A 21,871-nucleotide genomic window follows, 5' to 3' on the forward strand; every position below is an offset into this window, starting at 1 on the left:
GTAGTTGAATTTAATAGATTTTTATATTTAGTATTTTATTATCAAGTCTAGTGAAGTACAGATGCCCATTTTCAATTATATGAATACATGAAGTGAATAGTATGGCATGTAATTTGCATTTATATAGCACCTTTTAAAGGCTCAGGATCTCTAAGCAAAGCATAAGCCCTTATGTAACTTTACAATTAAGGATTCACTTCTAATCACTCCTACTTAAATGTGCCTTCTCTTTTCAATCATAACATTTTTACACCTGCAGATAATTACTCTGACTCTCCATTAGCCTCATCTTCCAGCATACACATTTCATAACTGGAGTTGGGAAGGAAAGCAAATTTGTCAGGAACATTTTGTCATTGCCTCACATAAAGTGGTTAATAATCTTAAACACATGGTTGCTTTCCATACTCATCTGACTGACACATCAACATCTACATGAAAGGGAAAATATGCCTAAATAAGAAATAACTCAAACTCTAGATTCAAATACACTACTAATATATTATTCTAAAGACAAGAACTACACACATCCTGAAGATCATGCTGAAAAGTTATGTTTCTCTGAATTTTTATTGTATTTGCAGCTGCTGCTACTAACACATGGGAGTTTCTTAGTTTTCCTGTATAATCAAGAGACTAATAAATAAGAAAGTATTAGAGAATTTTATTTCTCGTTCCCAAGAAAATGAATTCTGTTGTAACATATGGTTGTTGAAAGTGGCCCTGCTCTTGAATCTAGCTAGAGAATGAATAGCAAGCTGACAAAGATTGGATAGTTGAAGAAGAAGGTGCTGGTGACAGCCATCTGCATAACTGACTGCTATAAAGCAGGAGTTTCCATTTTCCAAAGCTGATTAGAGGAAAGATTTATTAAGACCCCATGGTGAGTTTGAAACTAAAGGAAATAGAAAAAGATGCAGTTCTTGTACTTTGAAAGACTGTCTGAAGCAAGGAAAATATGGTAGTCCAACAAGAAAAAATTTCAAAAAATATAGACAACATGGATGAAAAAGAAAACAATTATAAGCTATTTGTTTGAACAGTTCTTTTTAAATAACAAAGTACATGAAAATAAATTTAAAATAAACCCTTAGCAGTTAAAACTATGTAAGGCACCCAATCTATGCAAACTAATTTACAGTATGACTTTTAAATAACATAGTAATCTGTAATTGATTAGTCAATTAACATTTTGTAGTGTCTACTATGTGCCAGACACTTCTAAGAACTAGAATACAAAAAAGAGACAAAAGGAATTCACAATCTAATTGCATAAGTAGAAAAGCTTAGCATTTATAGTCAGCTATGCTTATATACTTACATCCTGACCAGTATGGAGTAGGTGCCTAACCAATGTCTCTTGAGCTAAATTGAATCCTTTTAGTCCTACTTCAAACATATCTAGACAGTGATAATTGTTTGATGTAAAAATACCCAAACATACTCTGGCTGTAGAAAATCTAGATATAGCGATTTCTGGGCTTTATTTCTTCTCTACTTTGGGATATTTTGCTTACAGTAAATTATCAAGAAATATCTTTTGAATTGAATTGAAGCACTTGCATTATACCATAGGAAGAAAAGTAGGATGCTCTTTGTTTCTATCTCTGTCTCTGTCTCATGGTCACTCTCCCTCCCTCAAACACACATATATACACATATACATATACACATATGCACGCAAACACACAATTTTCAATAATAATTATTCAAAGGTTTCCTTAATCCAAATTTTAACTTGATTTGATTTGTAAAATAAACTTTTTGGGGGTGGAAGTAGTGGAAGAAGGTGAAGTGGTAATTTATTTCCCTTTTGGAGTGGGACATCTTTGGGCCTTATTCCAATTGATAAAATGTCAATGTATAAAACCTAAGAGCAATTGAAAAGTAAATGTAGAACTAAAGAAAGAATTTGACCTTTATACATTTGACCAAGGAAGAACAAAAAGCTTAACTGGTTCAGGTCACTCATGACTTACTCTATTGCATATCATAAACAGAAAAGCAATGTACTTCTCCTGAGCATTGGGATTGGAGTGAGGAAAAGGATCTTATTTCCCAACTTTCTTTGTGATTGTCAGAAAAAGGAAACCTTAAAAATAGATACATCCACTGTGGTCAACAGAACAGAAAGATGGTTAATAATTTAATTTCTCTAAAATCACTTCAAAGGTCCTACCCTTCAAAGAAAATACTTATGTAACAGACACTAAAAATTATGTCAAAATCTACAGGGTCAAGAGGGTGATACTCCCAATAAGAGAAAACCCTTATAAATTAGTACTGGATACCTCTAATTTTTAAAATGCTCACTTAGAACTTAACTACTATAAGGTTTTAAATGCCTCTTGTAGAAGCATAAGCTAATTATCAAATTTGTGCAGGATCCTCTTTTGGAACTTTCCAACTATTGGAATATTTCTGGCAGAATATTTCTATTTCCTCATCTATCTTTCAAAAAAAATATATACATATATATATATATATTTCAGACTTTCCCAAAGACCTACAAAGCTAAATTAAAAGAAAAAAAATTAGAAATGGGTTCTAAAATTGTACTTCCTTTACCCAAGCTTTGCTCCTAAGTTATGGAATGACAAAATTAAGAGATTTCCCCCCAAAACCCTACACAACCTCCATTCCTTAAAACTGGCATGTAGTGATTTATCCCTTCTATTAGGAAAAGATGATACTGAAAATGGAATGATTTGGGGCAGATAGCTAGAATGTGTTACTCACAGGCTCTGAAGAAAAAAGGAACTTTTACCCAACTGGAGCCAATCTTGTCTGGCAAGAGTATACTCAGAGCAAGTATTTGATCCATGAACTATATACTTGAAAGGCTGGAGCGATCTTTCAGTTCAAATTTGGGACAATGTATCCACTGGAAAAAAATACCAGAAAGTGAGTAATGGGAAAATGTAGGAAAATAAAAAAGTCTGGAACTCTAAAAACTTCAAGAGAAAAATCCTCAAAATAAAGAATGTGAAAATCAAAGAGAGGATGCTGAAAGCAAAAGGAAGGAACCCTCAAAATAAATACAAAAGCCTTTTAATAAGTTTAAAAATTTAAGTCAGAGAGAAATGGAGTTTGATGGAGGATCGATTATCCTCTGGATTCCAAAGACAGTATAAAATACAATAATAATTCATAATGACTCAAAATAGAAATGAAAGCCAGGCAACAGGAATGAATATATGCCATAATCTAGAATTCAATGCAGGATTTTAGAAAGCAATTAGAAGTTTAGAGGAAAAAATTCACAAAGAAAAAATTTAAATGAAATAAAAACTGTTAGTTTTTTTTTTTTTTTAAAGTTAGTTTGGGAACAAAAAAATATGAAAATGGTAGAATATCTGCCAAAATAAGAGTTAATAAGTGTAAAGGATACATTAACTCTTCAAAATGTCACAGGGATTTATCTTGAAAATGATATGCCTAGTGATAGCTTAAGAATTATAAGTTCTTTATGCTAAATGAAATTAGCAGAACCAGGAGATTATTGTACATGGAAGCAACAAAAATTATATAATGATCAATTCTGATGGATGTGGCTCTCTTCAACAATGAGATGATTGAGGCCAGTTCCAATGATCTTGTGATGATGAGAGACATCTATACCCAGAAAGAGCACTGTGGGGACTGAGTGTGTGAGTTGGAGAAGAATAAGGAGCTGAAGATAATGCTGAGATTACAAACCAGAAAGACTAGAAGAATAGTAGTGACTTTAAAAGGAATAAGGAAACTTGGAAAGGGTATAGCTTTGGGGGGAAAGAACAATTTTTAAAAGTTGTAGAAAAAACATATCATAACCTTATTAAGGCATTCGGTGACTGTTTTCCTGCTTCTAACTACATATCTAATTCAATCCAATATGCATTTATTAAGTCTTCTTGCTTACATAACACAATGCTGGGTTCTGAAGACAAAAAAATTAATACAGATAAAAAGAAAAATGATAATTAAAATAACATTATTTCATAGACCTCACAATCTTCTACAGGCTTGTCTGGTCATAGCTCTTGAAACTGAATGTGAAGGAACTTTGAAAATGCCTTAAAAGAATTTAAGGTAAACTCTAGAGGCTCTTTGGAAGTTTTTTAATGGAAAGATGATACATTGTGAAGACATAGGTCTTCTTTAGCATCCAGACATCTGAGGCTTCCTTTCTCCCATCTCTCCTCTCACACACATACAAACACACACATTTAGTGAATCAGTTGATCTGATGAAGTTCAAAGACTTGCACAAGTTCACTCACATAATAAATGGGTGAAGAAAAAAGTAAACTGAGATCCTATAACTTGAAATCCAGTTCTCTTCTCACAGAACTAAAATACAATAATGAAAATTGTATTAATGGATATTAATTTAGTAGCTGGTATACATAATAGATAAGGCTTCAGAAAATTCCCAGGGAAAAAGATGTGTTCCTGATAACAACTGGATTCTCAAATTCTTTCTTTTTATGAAAATGGGATTGCAGATCTTTTAGACTATTTCACCTTGCTGATTTATTAGCAAGTTAAAAATTAAGGGGTCTATCTATACTACTAAGTATTACTAAGGCTAACAAACAGTCATACCTCATAACTGTAGCTTGTGTTTGATGCTCCTGGCTATAAAATATACTGGAGACAGCTAACATAGTCCCCTTTGGTCTTTGGTTTCTCAAAGACATGTATCCCCAGCTTCCACTGTAAACTTATAAGTAATGAACTTTTAGAAGGAAACAGACCAAGTTTTGACAGAAAATCAGATTTGATATTTTTGATGCTGATAGTTGAAACTCTCTGTTGGGCAGTTGAGTGTTTTATTTTCCTTTTTTATTACTGCAAACTTCTAAACAAGAAGTACAAAAGACAGACTTAAGAATTTTCAGCCTCAACATTTCTCCTTAGACTAGTTTGGTCAACCTCCTGACATGTTTGTGGCTGAGATAGAAAATTCTTTGTTTTCACTCACTGGCAACTACTCCCTACATGCCCAAAGAATGCTCTTACTGCCTGGGAACATGTATGGCTTCTTTTTTTTCCAAAGCATTCCAGATCACCTGGGGATAAAAATGACTCAAAGAAAGAAAAAAAATCATAAAACTAAATTTCAAAGAGGCTACAAAACAAGACCCATATAATGTACCATGTTGAAATCAATCCTGAGAGTCTTGAGTAGGCTATTATACTATAGATCTATGGCCACTTTGTGTTTTGTTTTAGATAAAAGCACATAAAATCTTAGGGTACTGTGCCATTAATACCAATAAAAGTCGATTTTGATTAGCTTAGCAGCAACAACTCTACCTTTCTTGTCATAAAAGCTCCTAAATTCTGCCTGCCACCTGCGAGTCACTGGCTAGCAGGCACATTTGTTTTCAAAAATCAATACTGGAAATTCAAAAAATCAAAGGTAATAAGAGATATGGTAGTTCTCTTCTTTTAAAGAACTACTCACTGGAACACACAAGAGAGAAACTCAAGGCCCAACTCATTCAGAACATTATTGTTCTCAAACATAGATCTTTAAATTTTCTATTGAAAAAGAAAGAAATTTATTTAACATATTTGGGTATAGTATATGGTTACAAACAGGCAATATGGCAAAAGGCTGGCCTGGGAGTGAGAAGGACTCAAAATCAAGCCTCTTGCTAAAGTATATTTCCTCTGTGACTTTGAGTAACTGACTTAATCCTTAGTGTTCTAGAATAGAGGTGTCAAACATATCCAAATTAGTTTAAAATGTAACTGATTTCTGATTTTAATGTCTTGATGTATTTATTTTAAAATATATATGCACATATATGCATTATATATGTTTAAATATGTCTCTCTCTCTCTCTTGCTCTCTCTCTCTCCATATATATATATATATATATATATATATATATATATATATATATATATATATATATATATATATATGTAGTTTGTGAGTCAATTTGAGGCTCAGAGATCTGTGTGTAGTTTAATGGTCTTCATTTTTATTTGTGCTTGACACCCCTGTTCTAGACAACCCTCTAAAATTCAGGGAAGGTGCTGCCTTTAATTGGCAGAAGAAATTCATCTAGGTGTTCACCATATTAAGAAAATCAAAGATTAATCTAAAAGACTAAAGTTACATAGCTCTTTACAAATATTATCTAATTCAATCCTCAAGAATATTGTAAGCAGTTAATACAAAAATTTTCATCTCTATCTAAATAAATATTTCTTGATTAATTTTCAAATATAAGTTTTAATTGATACCTTTAAAAAATATAGTCATTTATAGATGTAGGCCACATCCATTAATCACTTTCCTGGAATTGAGACCTTCTTCATTAACAAAGGAAGAAATGTTAAGCAACAAAAATCCACATGTCCTTATTAAAATCATACTATTTGTCAATTGTTTTGTTATGATCTAGTAATTCAAGACAAAAAGGTAAGGGAATGAATGCTTTCAAAGTGATTACCTTCTATTAGGGGAAACATGTCCACAAAAAGTACATACAAAATTTAGATGAGATAGTTTCAAAAGGAAAAGACATAAATGGCTGAGGATTCAGAAAGAACAATTCATGAAAGAAAGTAAGGATATCAATACAGGTATTACTTCTCACAACATATTCAGAATTCTGTCCTATAATTTCTCAGATTTCTGTCAAGAGCAATAAAACAGTTAATTCATTCTATTTCATATAAATATATTTCATTATATGTTCTCAGAATCTAATATCCACTTTAAAAATAGTTGCTCAGAGTTTGACTTTCTGTTAGTTTACTTTTCATTTACCTTATTGTTGTTGTTAAATCATAATTCAGTCATATTTGACACTTCATGACCTCATTTGGGGTTTTCTCAGCAATGGTGTAATTTGCCATTTCCTTCTCCGGTTCATTAGTGTCCTTGACTCCAAGCCCATCACTCTTCCACTGTGCCACTTAGCAACCCTTTATATTACTATAGTCAATATGTATTGGGGAAGCTGGGTGGTACAATGGACAGAGTGGTGAGTATAGAATCAGGAAGACTCATCTTCCAGAGTTCAAATTCAGCCTCAGACACTTGTTGTGTGACCCTGGGCAAGTCACAAGCCAGTTTGCCTCAGTTTCTTCACCTGTAAAATGAAAAGGAGAAAGAAATGGTAAACATTCCAGGATTTTTACTAGGAAAACCCCAAATGGAGTCATAAAGAATCAGATATTAATGAAGAAAAAAATGATTAAATATATAGTCATTGTGTATATGGTTCTCCTGGTTGTTCTTCTTTCTCTCAGTATCAGTTTATGTAAGTTTTCCCATATTTCTATATTCTTCACATGCATTCTCTCAATACAATATTATATTCTACTACATCCTTTTTTAATAACAGTTTATTTTTTAACATTCACTTTTGCAAAATCACGTATTCCAAATTTCTCTCTCTCTCTTTCCTCACTCTTCCTATAGACAGCAAGCACTCCTATATAGATTAAAGATATGCAATTCTTTTAAACCTGTTCCCATATTTGTCATGTTCCACAAGAAAAATCTGATGAAAATGGGGAAAAACATGAGAAGGAAAAAAATAACAAGCAAATAACAAACAATAACAAAAAACAAGGCAAAAATACTACATTTTGATCCACATTTAGTCTTCGTAGTTCTCTCTGTGATGAGGATGGCTCTTTTCTATCGTAAGTCTATAGGAACTACCTTGAATTACCTTATTGTTAAAAAGAGCCACATCCATCATAGTTGATCATCACATAATCTTGCTGTTGTGTCTAATATTCTCTTGGTTTTGCTTTCTTAAATTAGCATTATATTATTTAAGTCTTTCCAGGATTTTCTGAAATCTGCCTATTTCTCACATCTTTTAGAACAATAATATTCCCTTGCATTCATATTCTTAACTTATTCATCCATTCCCCAACTGATGGGCATCCACTCAATTTCAGGTTCCTTGCTACTACAAAAAAGAGCTGCCACAAACATTTTTGCACATGTTGATTCTTTTTCCTCTTTTATGATATATTTGTGCTACAAACGCATCTACTATATTATTAGAAATTCTGTTAGTATTTTGAAATCTATGCAAATTTTCATCTATTCTCCCCTGGCTCTTTATTGAATGTAATTTTCATTGCATTGTGGTCTAAAAAGGATGCATTTAACTATTTCTGCCTCATTTGAGTTTGAGGTTTTTATGTCCTAATATATGGTCAATTTTTGTATAGGTTCCATGAACTGCTGAGAAAAAAGTATACTCCTTTCTGTCTCCATTTAGTTTTCTCCAAAGATCTATTATATCTAATTTTTCTAGTATTCTATTTACCTCTTTGACTTCTTTCTTATTTATTTTGTGGTTTGATTTATCTAATTCTGAGAGTGCAAGGTTGAGATTTCCCACTATTATAGTTTTGCTGTTTATTTCTTCTTGCAGCATTCTTAATTTCTCTTTTAAGAATTTAAAAGCATATTGTTGCATATATGTTTAATATTGAAATTGCTTTATTATCTATGCTACCCTTTAGCAAGACATAGTGCCCTTCCTTATCTTTTTTAATCAGGATGGCTACCCCAGATCTTTTTTTTTTTTTTTCTTTTTTTTTTTTTTTTTTTAACGTGACCTGAAGCATAGTAGATTCTGCTCCAACCTTTTACCTTTACTCAGTAAATATCACCCTGCTTTAGGTGTCTTTCCTGCAAACAACATATTGTAGGATTCTGGCTTTTAATCTAGTCTGCTAACCGCTTCCTCTTTATGGGGGAGTTTATTCCATTCACATTTATAGTTAAAATTACCAATTCTGTATTACTTGCCATCTTGTTAATCCCTGCTTATGCTTTTCTCCTTTCCTTCCCTTTTATCCCTCTCCCCAGTATTAAACTTGTGAGGACCAGTTGCTTCTCACAACCCTCCCTTTTTAGTATCCCTCCCCCTCCACCTTAGAGTTCCTACCCCTATTTTATCCCTTTTCCTCACAATTTCTGTATTCCCTTCCATTTAGCTTACTCCTTCCCTTTTCACTTTTCCCCTCCCATTTTTCAATGAGGTGGGAGAAGTTTCACCATAAATCAAATATTTCTAATATTTTTCTCTTTAAGCCAATTCTGATGGTAATACAATACACACTATTGTTCATCCCCCTCCATTCTTTCTCTCAGATATAATAGATTTCCTTTGCCTCTTTTTGAGATGTAGTACCTTCACTTTCCCCTTTTCTGGGTACAATTTCCTTTCCACCTGTAGTTTCTAGAACAATGTATACATGTTTTCTTTATATTTCTTTATAACAGAAATATAGTTCCAAGATTTCTTTTTACCTTTTTAGGTTTCTCTTGAGTTCTATATTTGTATATCAAGCTTTTTATTTAGTTCTGGTTTTTTCATCAAAAACAGATGAAATCCACTTATTTCATTGAATGTGAATGACCGTCTTCTTCCCTGGAAAAAGATGCTCATTTTTGCTAGGTAAGTTATTTTTTGTCTGCATACCAAGTTCCTTAGTCTTTCAGAATATCATATTCCAGGCCCTTTGATCCTTTAATGTGGATGCTGCTTGATCCTGGGTACTCCTTATTGTGGCTCCTCCATATTTGAATTGAGTTTTTCTAGCAGCTTGTAGTATTTTTTCCTTCATCTGATGGTTCTGGAATTTTGTCACTCTATTTCTTGGGGTTTTGATTTTAGAGTCCCTTTCAGTAGGTTATTGATAAATTCTTTCAATTTCTCTTTTTTCCTCTGTTTCTATGACATCTGGACAATTTTCTTTGATAATTTTCTGGAAAATAGTGTCCAAGCTCTTTTTTCATCATATTTTTCAGGAGTCGAATAATTCTCAGATTGTCTCTCCTAGATCTATTTTCCAGGTCTGTTGTTTTCCCAAGAAGGTATTTGACATTTTTTTCCATTGTTTCATTTTTCTGGTTTTGCTTGACTAATTCTTGGTGTCTCCTCGAGTCATTCAATTCTATTTGTTTGATTCTGATTTTCAATGAAGTATTTTCTTCACTCACTTTTTTATATCTTTTTCTAATTGTCCAATTGAGTTTTTAAGTAAGTTGTTTTGTTCTATGGGTTTTTTTTTTTTTAAGAGAGCTATTTTCTTTTTCCAACTCACTAATTCTGTTCTTCAAGGATTTGATTTCTTTATCCACTCTATCTTCAAATGAGTGAAAGGACTTATCCAGATTCTCTTGCCAAGCTTCCCTTTCCTTTTCCTATTTTTCTTCTAGCTCTCTTGTGAGAGCCTTTTTAATTTCTTCTATGAGAGTCTTGTATGCTGAGGACTAGATGATATCCCCCTTTGGGAATTCATCTGGAGGTAGTCTGTTTTTAGTGTCCTCAGAGTTTAAAGTCTGCTCTCTATCTACATAGAACCTATCAATAGTTAGTGCGCTTTAATTTTTTGCTCATTTTGTCAAAGAAGTGTCAAAGAAAACAAACTAACAAGAAAAACAAATGGTCTGCTTTTTTGGGGGGGCGGGGGAGGCTGGATGGTATTACCAAGCTTCCTATACAGACTGTAAGGGGCAGCAACGAGGCACTAGCAGGACAGCAATGGTTGTGCTCTGAGACTCTGAGGCTCTAAGAGCCTACTGAGACACTCCTGGTGGGTGTGGCCAGGTCCTGAGAGACTGTAGCTTTTCTGGGTTATAGTCTTTACCCCCTGTGTTTTTAGCTTCTTTGCTTGTCTACTGGCTTGCTGCCAGGGCAAAGTAGCCAACACTGTGTTAAAGTTCTCTCCACAGAAACGGCTGAGATCACACTCCACCCCTCTCAGGTCTGCTCAGCTGTAAGCTGCCTTTCTTACTCTGCCTGCTGTGCTGCTGCTGCCTGCCTTCAGTTTGTGCCTGATCTAAAACTGTCCCCACCTGCGAGCAAAAACAGACCTTTCTGGCAAATTTTGAGGATATCTTCTCTTGGTAATTATTTGTGTTTTGGTTTTTTTTTTTTTTTTTTTTTTTTTTTTTTTTTTTCAGTCAAACACTAATTCCAAGGCTTATCATGAGATAAATTATTTTGAAAGAAAACTCAGAGCTTAAGTAGATGTGTGTGTCCTCTCCACCATCTTGGCTGGAAGTCCACAAATTTTATCTACAGCATCCACATGATGTACCAACCAGTTCATTAAAAAAAAAAAAAAAAAGTCTAGATCCATGACAGAGAGAATTTCCAATGAGAAAAACTTTCTCCTAATTCAGATTGGTAACCATTGTTCTGCCAGTTATAGTAAAATAAGATAATATTTGTAAAGTGCTTACCACAATGCTTGGCACATAGTAGGTGAATGTTTGTTCCCTCCCCTCATCATCTTTATGGTCTAATATATTTTCATATATTATTTCAATTTCAATGAGAGTTTATGATTTGCCCAAAGTTACAGTGCCAATATATGTCAAAGTCTGTATTTAATCTTCATATCTTCATTTTTTCTAACTCCACTATGGGTACTATACATTTGGCTGTCTGTTACCATCCAGTTACCTATGAAAAAAATAAAATAAGTTTAATTATTTAGAACAAAAATGACCTGTTTTAATTGAAATGATACTGATTCTTAATGATTGCATCCTCATTTTTTAAATGTTTATTAACCACCCCTTTAATAAAATATTCTGTACTTTTCCCTAAGAGTTAAAAGTTCAGCTTTGTGACCTTTTGTTCACAGCTACCACCTTCCCTTTTGGGAAAATTGTTTAACTCTTCCCTTTTGTCATTTCTTTAACTCTTCAGGTTATTTCTTTGACTCTTCAAGATATTTCAAAGATCTTTGACATCTGCCCATCTATCAAATCTGCCAGTTTTATTAGGACTCCACAATGCAAAATTTCCAGATCTGTTCACTTGCTCTCATTGAGGACAACTATATGTTGCCTAGCTATTTCTGCACATCTCAGGCATTCTTCAGAGTTCAGAAATCATGCTCCTTGAAAAATAAAATTGATCTGAGTACTTGAAGTTTTTCACTGGAATTAATTCTCTTCATTCTATCAAACTTGAGCAGTAGATTTCTTCCTGCTTTCATCCTCCCATTGCCCCCAGCAGAGCTAAAAATCAAACAAAACTTCTTCTTCTTTTTTTTTTTTTTTAAGTCTGCCATTTGCTGTTGTTGTTCTTATCACTCAGCAGTAGCCCTAGCTCATTCTGGCCTTTCTTTCTCTTTCAACAGTGCTGCCAACCCCGTGCTAATCTTTTTTTTTTTTTTTTTTAAATCATAAATTATTAGTTCTTTCTTCCATTTTTAGCAGATAGAATTGGAGCTGGATCTATAATTTCATTTATATAGGAAGTTCCAAAGTAATGAAATGTCCTCAATCAAAAGCAGGTAGAAATGTTGTTCAGTTATTTTTAATTGTGTCCCAACTCATCATGGCCCTATTTGGGATTTTCTTGGCAAACATAACAGATTAGGTTTTTTTGTTTTGTTTTGTTTTGTTTTGTTTTTTGTTTTTTGGGTTTTTTTTTATATTTTCTTCTCCACTTCATTTTATGGATGAGAAAATTGAGATGAAGAGAGTTAAGTGACTTGTCCAGGGTCACAAAGGTAGTAAGTAATTGAGGACATATTACAATTCAAAAAAAAATGAGTTTTCCTGACTTCAGTCCTGGTAATCCTATCCACTGCAGATAGGAAACTTCTCTTCAACTTAATAATAGTCTTGGAGAGTTGTCTAGAGGGCATTGAGTGGTTAAATGACTTTCCCAAATTATACAGCTAAGTGTTAAAAGAGGGTTCCAATTAAGATCTCAGTTTTAAGGCTCTTTCTCTCTTGTTGCCTCTGTATTTTTAAATATCTGTGTATTAAAACTCAATTTCTTCTGTAACAAACTCTTCAACAAAATTTCCATTTACATCAAAATCATTCCTATTTTTTTTTCCAAAATTTTATTCCTGAGAATTTTCCATCCCTTTTAGAAGAGCTTCCCTTTCAAAATATTAAGCCACTTGGATTCTGTCTTCTCTCTAAAGTCTTTAAAAATCTGTTGCTCTAAACTTAGATATTTACCAACTAAGTGACTCTGGGCAGGTCTTTTAACCTCTGACTGCCTCAGTTTCCTTCATCTTTAAAATGGGAAATAATACAAGTTCCTACCTTTAAGAATTGTTGGCAGGATTGAATGAGATAATATTTGCAAAGCACTTAGCACATCGCCTGGTTACACATATGATTTCTCTCTTCTATCAATTCTACAAGTAGTCTGTCAGTGGGGTGAGTTTGTGGTTATTTGAGTATACATAAGGTAGATTGTGAGGGATGGATGATTTAGTACACACATTTAAGCCTCATACATTCACTGGGCAAGTTACTTAACTTTGGCTTCAAGGAAAAGGTGATAATACCTACTTCAGGATTGTTATGAGGATCAAATGGAATAATTGTAAAGCTTTTAGCTCAGTGCCTAGCATACTATAAACACTATATAAATGTTAGTTATCATTATAATTATTGTTAATAATAAGAAGAATTGTAAAGCATTTGGCACAATGCCTAGCACATAGTAAGTGCTATATAAATGTTAGCTATTAATTTAAAATGTGTCATAATAAAAATGGGAATTTAAGAAATAATTCCTTCCCACACAGACCATTCTAAAGAGAGACCAGAGCAACTAATAATAGCAAAACAATAATAACGTTATCAATTATAATAATATCAATTATAATTGTGACTTATTAACTTATTCACATTTCTATTGTAAACTTCAAAATTTACAAAAATAATTCATATTCTCCAAAGGATTGTTTTGTACATTTTACTCTCTCTTTTTCTTCATGAGAAAAAAAAAAAAAAACCTCCAGGAAAATTAGACCCATTTTACATTCAATTCAATTTATAATGAAAAATCTGGAGAAGTGAAAAACCCTGCCCAGCATCATATCTGTGGAGGAAAGAACATTGCTCAGACTTTAGAGATCTAATTTTCTGTCTTAGCTCTGTCACAATTTAGCCCTGTGATTGTGAGCAGGTTAGTTCACTTTCCCTAAGCTAAATGTCTTGAATCATAAAATGAAGGTACTGGAATAGATGATCTTTTAAATTCTTCTAATCCTCACATTTTATTTTTTATGAGATGTTTCACTTACCACTTCTGTTGACTTACTAGCCATCTTCAAAGTAATACAATCATAAAGCTAGGTCTTTCTGTTCCATATTTGTTGTTGTTCAGTTGTTTTCATTCATTTCCACTTGTGTGGTACAGAAATGGTGAGGGAACACCATTTAATAAAAAAAGCTGGAGAGATCTCTAGAGTAAAGCAAAGTTTATTGTTCATTCTCATGAGAAGCAGACTCCTCCAGCAGACAATCAAACAGAGGAAGCGCCTTCTGTGGGCAGGATAAGCACCTTTAATCCCTAACACAAATTCCCCCTCCCACCACTGACTCTCATCCTCATTGGCTGAGAATCTTACATTCTAAACACAAGATCTACCCACGAAATTGAACTTGACCAATAAGTACAGAGTTATCCATATTTGACTGAAATAGGGAGGAAATTGTGTCATGGGAGGATAGCAGGAAGGGGACTCAATTATGCCCTTGACTCAATCTTCAAAGTCCTAATCAAATCTGAAGTAGATGAAGCCTTACTCGATTTTCAGAACTGTCTTGCAAGATCTCACCTCATCTCATTCACACTCTTTGTGACTCTATTTGAAATTTTCCTGGAGTAGTTTGCCATTTCCTTTTTTTCTCTGAGGCTGGGGTTAAGTGACTTGCCCAGGGTCACACAGCTAGGAAGTGTTAAGTGTCTGAGACCAAATTTGAACTCTGGTCCTCCTGAATTCAGGACTGATGCTCTATCCACTGTGCCACCCAGCCGCCCCCATTTCCTTTTCTAGATCATACTATATATGTAAAATTGATGCAAAGTGTTTAGGATACAAAGACAAAGATGAAAAGCAGACTTTGCCCTGAAGAAGGCTATATTCTACTGAAGAATGTATCATATAAATAAGTAAATAAGCAAACAAATAAATGGATGGAGAAATGAATGAATAAATTCATTAATAAAATATTAAATAACTGAATGGAAAGACAGAGATAAAAGATAATTTAGGAATGGTGAAAGAATTAATAACTATAAGGATTCAATTTCAGAGACAAGAGGCAGAGTCTGAACTAGAGGGAAGGTAATGGTGAACATAGAGCAAAGAATCCATTCCAGGCATGAGGTTATGATCTATGCAAAGGCACCAAGGTGGAAACTGTAAAGCTCCAATTCCAATGCCAAACATCACCAGAAAGACACTAATAAAACGATAAAGAAAGAGAGCATTAATCTAAGCTAGCATTTCCTTGTCTAGGACAATGATTCAAGTATCACAAAGCAGGTAGAGGGTCCAGAAAAATCCTAGTTGGGAACTTTGAGGGTGGGTGAATAGTAAAGTGCTCTTAAGTTATGCAATAAGATATCAGTCCAGAACTTTCCTTGTTTTCAGATTTGTTTCTTCATGTCATATTTAGCTGCTGCAGCATGATATATAGAGAGCCAGCCTTAGAATCAAGAAAAACAAGGGTATTCCCATACTTATGATGCTCTTCCTCCTCAAATCTGTCTACTAATTTCTCTGACTTTTTTATGTCCCAACTAAAATCTCATTTTTATAAGAAGTCTTTTTTTCAAAGTCTTCCCTTTGTTTGTTATTTGCTATTTATCCTACATCTCATAATTTCATGCTTTAAAACTATGATCTTAACTGTACACTTCAACAACAATACTGTATGGGGATGTATTCTGATGGAAGTGGAAATCTTCAACATAAAGAAGATCCAACTCACTTCCAGTTGATCAATGATGGACAGGGGTAGCTGCACCTAGAGAAGAAACACTGGGAGGGGAATGAAAATTGTTAGCACTAATATCTGTCTGCCCAGGTTGCATGTACCTTCGGATTCTAATGTTTATTGTGCAACAAGAAAATGATATTCGCACACATGTATTGTACCTAGACTATATTGTAACACATGTAAAATGTATGGTATTGCCTGTCGTCGGGGGGAGGGAATAGAGGGAGGGGGGGGTAATTTGGAAAAATGAATACAAGGGATAATATTATAAAATATATATATATATATATATAATAAAAAAAAAAAAAAAAACTATGATCTTATTTGATCTTCACAACAATCCTGATAGTTCAGTGTTATTATTCCTCCTATTTTATAGTTAACTGAGGCACATTACAGTTAAGTGATTTGCCCATGGTCTCACAGCTAGTAAGTATTTCAGGAAGGATTTGATTTCAGAAATTCCAGATTCCAAGCCTTGTGCTATGTCATTTTACTGCCTCTATTTTAGTAGAAATTGTTAAAAACTCATTCTTTCCCAAATGTCCTTCATTAAAAATTGTTTCAGGTGCTCTATTGATTGAATACGCTTTAATTGTTCAAGTTTTGTAAAGAGACAATTATCCTTCAGATCATAGCCATTAGGTACTGAACCATAGTTGTCAAATCACCTAAGGCTTTCAATGACAATTACTGATTATTTCCCTTCTTCCCCATATCTGAGAAAACTGTGTTCTCAGCAGTTCATAAAATATGCAAATCTTGATGACTTGCCTTCAATTTACCTCCATCAATTTGAAGAGGGAGGGTCAGAATCTTTTCTGTAACTCAATTCTATTTTTAAACTTATGATATCTTTGTTTTCTGTTGAGAGTCAAACTGAAAGGTGAAAAGATGCTTTCTTTTCTTTTGAAGGAGGAAATAATACTCAGCAGTGAGCAAAAAGAGGGTAAAAAGGTGAAAGATGGCTGGAAGATAAAAAATGGTAATATATATGTGTGTGTGTGTGTGTATATACACACACACACAAACACATATAGGTTACTTCCTATATATATATATATTACACATATATAATATATACACTATAAATTGTACATACATTTATATGTTGGTATATGTATTGTATATATACATATATACCTAATATTTCTGACTGTGCAGACCCAATAAGATTATGGGTATTATTTGCAAATGGAATGTTGTTGAGATTGCTGATGACAGATAAAACTCAGAAGTTTTGGATAATCTAAAAGTCAGTCATGGATGCTTTAAAAAGCAGATAATAGGGGCAGTGAGTTGGTGCAGTAGATTAGAGTACCAATCCTGAAATCAGGAGGACCTGAGTTTAAATCTAGTCTCAGACACTTAACACTTCCTACCTGTGACCTTGGGCAAGTCACTTAATCCCAATTGCCTCAGGAAAAAAAAAAGATAATAATATCTTTATGAATGTGGTAAGGATGTGGTAAGGTCTCCCTCTTAGCAAATAGGCAGTTTGTTATAGCAATCTGTAGTGACTTTTGTAGTGATTTGGAAGAAAAGAGAACTCCAGCTTAAATTCATAATGTGTGGAAAAGAAGGTAATATTCTAGAATCTTGGAAAGACTGTTATGTTTTATATTCTTCAGAAGTAAATAATTACATATGTACACATTGCCTGAGAATGAAAAAGTGAAATGATCAGAGAATATACTCCTACTCTTTGGCTTATCAGAGTTAATAAAATATTCCTTGAAAGAATAAAAGAAATGTTTCAAGAGGAAAACAAAAAAAGTGAATCTGAAGAGACAAAAGGGAATGCATTAAGAAATGGAAAGCCTGGGTAGAAAACAGACAATATCATGAATACATTGATGTTGTTGTGATTTTCATCATAATTACCAAATGAAATTAAAACTTTTAGCCCTGCCCCAATTGATAAATGGCCAAAAGATATGAACAGACACTTTTCAAGTGATGAAATTAAAGCATTTTTCATCATATGGGGAAAAAAAAAAGTTCTAAATCACTATTGATCCAAGAAATGCAAATTAAGATAATTCTGAGGTACCACTTAACACCTCTCAAATTGGCTAAAATGACAGGAAAAGATAATGATGAATGTTGGAGGTGATGTGGGAAAGCTGGAACACTAATTGATTATTGTTGGAGTTGTGAACCGATCCTATCATTACTGAGAGCAAATTGGAACTATGCCCAAATGACTATCAAACTGTGTATACCTTTTAATCCTGCAGTGAATCTACTGGGTCTGTACCCCAAAGAGATCATAAAAAAGGAAAAAGGACGCAGATGTCCAAAAATGCTTGTAGCAGCCATTTTTGTACTGGCAAGGAACTGGAAGCTGAGTGAATGCTCATCAGTTGGAGAATGGCTGAATAAATTATGGTTTATGAAGGTGATGTAATATTATTGTTCTATAAGAAAGATAAGCTTGCTGATTTTGAAAAAAAAAAAGCCTAGAGAGATGTGTATGAACTGATGCTAAGTGACGTGAAAGAACCAAGAGAACATTGTACACAACAAGAAGATGATATAATGATCAACTGTAATAGATTTGGCTCTTTACAACAATAAGGTGATTCAAGGCAATTCTAATAGAGTTGTAATGGAAAATGATATTTGCATCCACAAAGAGAACTATGGAAACTAAATGTTGATCAAAGCCTATTATTTTCACCTTTTAAAAATGTCATTGTTTGTTTACTTGAGGGTTTTTTCTTTTCTTTTTTTTTTTTTTGTTTATTTTTTCACCATTTGATTTGATTTTTCTTGTGCAACATGACTAATATGGAAATATGTTTAAAAGTATTACACATGTTTAACCTATAGTGGGTTATTTTCTTTCTAGAAGAGGTAGAAAAAAAATTGGAACACAAGTTTTTGCAAAGGTGAATGTTGAAAACCATCTTTTCATTTATTTGGAAAAATAAAAAGTTATTCTCATTTTTAAAGGAGGGATTTTATTTTATTTTTTATTAATTTCATAATTATAAAATTATAAAAATTTTTTTGACAATACATGTGCATGAGTAATTTTTGTTTTATAACATCATCCCTTGTATTCATTTTTCCAAATTATCCCCTCCCTCCGTTTACTCCCTCCCCTAGATGACAATCCCATACATATTACATGTGTTACAGTATAACCTAGACACAATATATGTGTGTAAATCCAATTTTCTTGTTACACGTTAAGAATTGGATTCTGAAGGTATAAGTAACCTGGGTAGAAAGACAGTAGTGCTAACAGTTTACATTAAATTTCCAGTGTTCCTTCTCTGGGTGTAGTTGTTTCTGTCCATCATTGATCAACTGGAAGTGAGTTGGATCTTCTTTATGTTGAAGATATCCACTTCCATCAGAATATATCTTCATACAGTATTGTTGTTGAAGTGTACAGTGATCTTCTGGTTCTACTCATTTCACTCAGCATCAGTTCATGTAAGTCTCTCCAAACCTCTCTGGTCATTTCTTACAGAGCAATAATATCCCATAACATTCATATACCATAATTTACCCAACCATTCTCCTATTGATGGACATCCATTCATTTTCCAGTTTTTAGCCACTACAAAAAGAGCTGCTACAAACATTTTGGCACATACAGGTCCCTTTCCCTTCTGTAGTATTTCTTTGGGATATGAGCCCAGTAGTAGCACTACTGGATTAAAGGGTATGCACAATTTGAAAACTTTGGGGGCATAATTCTAGATTGCTCTCCAGAATGGTTGGATTCTTTCACAACTCCACCAACAATGCATCAGTGTCCCAGTTTTCCCACATCCCCTCCAACATTCATCATTATTTGTCCCTGTCATCTTAGCCAATCTGACAGGTATGCAGTGGTGTCTCAGAGTTGTCTTAATTTGCATTTCTCTGATCAGTAGTGATTTGGAACACTTTCATATGAGTGGAAATAGTTTCAATTTTATCATCTGAGAATTGTCTGTTCATATCCTTTGACCATTTATCAATTGGAGAATGGTTTGATTTTTTTTATAAATTAGGGTCAGTTCTCTATATATTTTGGAGATGAGGCCTTTATCAGAACCTTTAACTGTAAAAATGTTTTCCCAATTTACTTTCCTTCTAATCTTGTTTGCATTAGTTTTGTTTGTACAAAAGCTTTTTAATTTGATGCAATCAAAATCTTCTATTTTGTGATCAATAATGATCTCTAGTTCTCCTCTGGTCATAAATTCCTTCCTCCTTCACAGGTCTGAGAGGTAGACTCTCCTCTGTTCCTGTAATCTATTTATTATCTCCCTCTTTATGCCTAAATCATGGACCCATTTTGATCTTATCTTGGTATATGGTGTTAAGTGTGGATCCATATCTAATTTCTGCCATACTAATTTCCAGTTTTCCCAACAGTTATTTTCAAATAATGAATTCTTATCCCAAAAGTTGGGATCTTTGGGTTTGTCAAACATTAGAACCCTTTTTTGTCCTTTGTACCTAATTTGTTCCACTGATTGACTGGTCTATTTCTTAGCCAATACCAAATGGTTTTGGTGACTGCTGCTTTATAATATAGCTTTAGATCAGGTATACCTAGACTACCTTCATCTGACTTTTTTTTCATTAATTCTAAAGGAGGGATTTTAGAAGACAAATAAATTAGGTGAAGTATTAGAGAACAAAACTTTAATTTCTAGCAAAGGCTTGAATTCAAAGAATGAATGGTAGGTTCTTGGCCAAGAATGGAGTACATTTAATGAAGTTCAAGAAGAAAATATTTTCCTAGAAAATAAGATCAGTGTCCTTTAAAAAACTGTATCGACATATATACATATATTGTATTTAATTTATACTTTAACATATGTAACATGTATTGGTCAATCTGCCATCTGGGAAGGGTGTGGGGAAGAAGGGGTGAAAATGAAACAAAAGGTTTTGCAATTGCAATTGTCAATGCTGAAAAATTACCCATGCATATATCTTGTAAATAAAAAGAAAAAAAATGTCATTTAAACTGCAAATGAAGTATAAGAGAGGAAATTTCCCTTCTAGTACCCCTAAGTATGTTTCTACCAAGTAACAGGTTCAGTAAAGAAGAATAGTAAAAGATATGACCAGTAAAATACAAGAAATAATATCTGCCTTTATATATGTATACATAAATTCACAGTGTGTGGATAATAAACAAGGCAAAACAGAGATCTTAGTGCAAAGAAATAAATTCAACCTCATACATTAAGTAGAAATTTCGTAGGCTGTGACTAGAATACTAAAATGGAAAGATATTTTATTCTGAAGAAATAGATTAGATAAAAGGGCATATAGAATAGCATTGTATATCAAGGAGATTTATTCCAGTGAGGAAATTCACAAACCTTAGAAGAAATCATAGTATTAAACATTTGGATGAGAAGAGAAAAACAAAAGTTATTTGGGAGGAACTATTTTGGGCTGAACAGAAAGAAGAATTGGATGAGTTCCAGAAGCTCTTAAATCTAGCATGCAGGCAGAATTAACTAGTATAGGAGAATTATCAAGACAATCCAATTGTCGAGAAATCTTCTAAAATTCTCTTTTTTCTAAAAACAGAGAGACTGTGAAATTATTGTTTTGCCCTAGTAATCATCTCATTCTTCAGAAGATAGGAGAAACAACAAGGGAAGGAATGGTGTCAGAGCTCTATTGGTATTATACATTGTCCAAATTGCATGATGATCACTTGCATAATCTTGAGGTTGTCAGTCAATTCTATACCTGAGCTTTAGGTTGCACAGCTGTAAAATAAGACAGTTGAACAAAATTACTTCCAAAGCCCCTCCTGACTCTCTGATTCTGTCCTTGATCTCATTTCCAGGAATAAAAATTACTTAGATCTAGAACGGAAGAAACCATGTTATCTTAAGAAGGGGAATGTTGGGAATTGCCTGTATTTGGTCATGTGATTCCATGGAGAAAGAAGGTGGTAGAAGATTTCTAGCTGAAGAGAAATATGAGTGAGCATATAAACATATATGTATGGGTCAATAGAAACAGAGAGGCAATGTTTGAAAATGTAATTCTTATATTATAAAATATAATAGAATCCCTCCCCCTATTGTTGGTTGGTTACATTCTCAAAAAGGACCATGATATCAGGCGAGGATAC

Source organism: Sminthopsis crassicaudata, chromosome 3, assembly GCF_048593235.1.
Source record: "Sminthopsis crassicaudata isolate SCR6 chromosome 3, ASM4859323v1, whole genome shotgun sequence".
Taxonomy (NCBI): domain Eukaryota; kingdom Metazoa; phylum Chordata; class Mammalia; order Dasyuromorphia; family Dasyuridae; genus Sminthopsis; species Sminthopsis crassicaudata.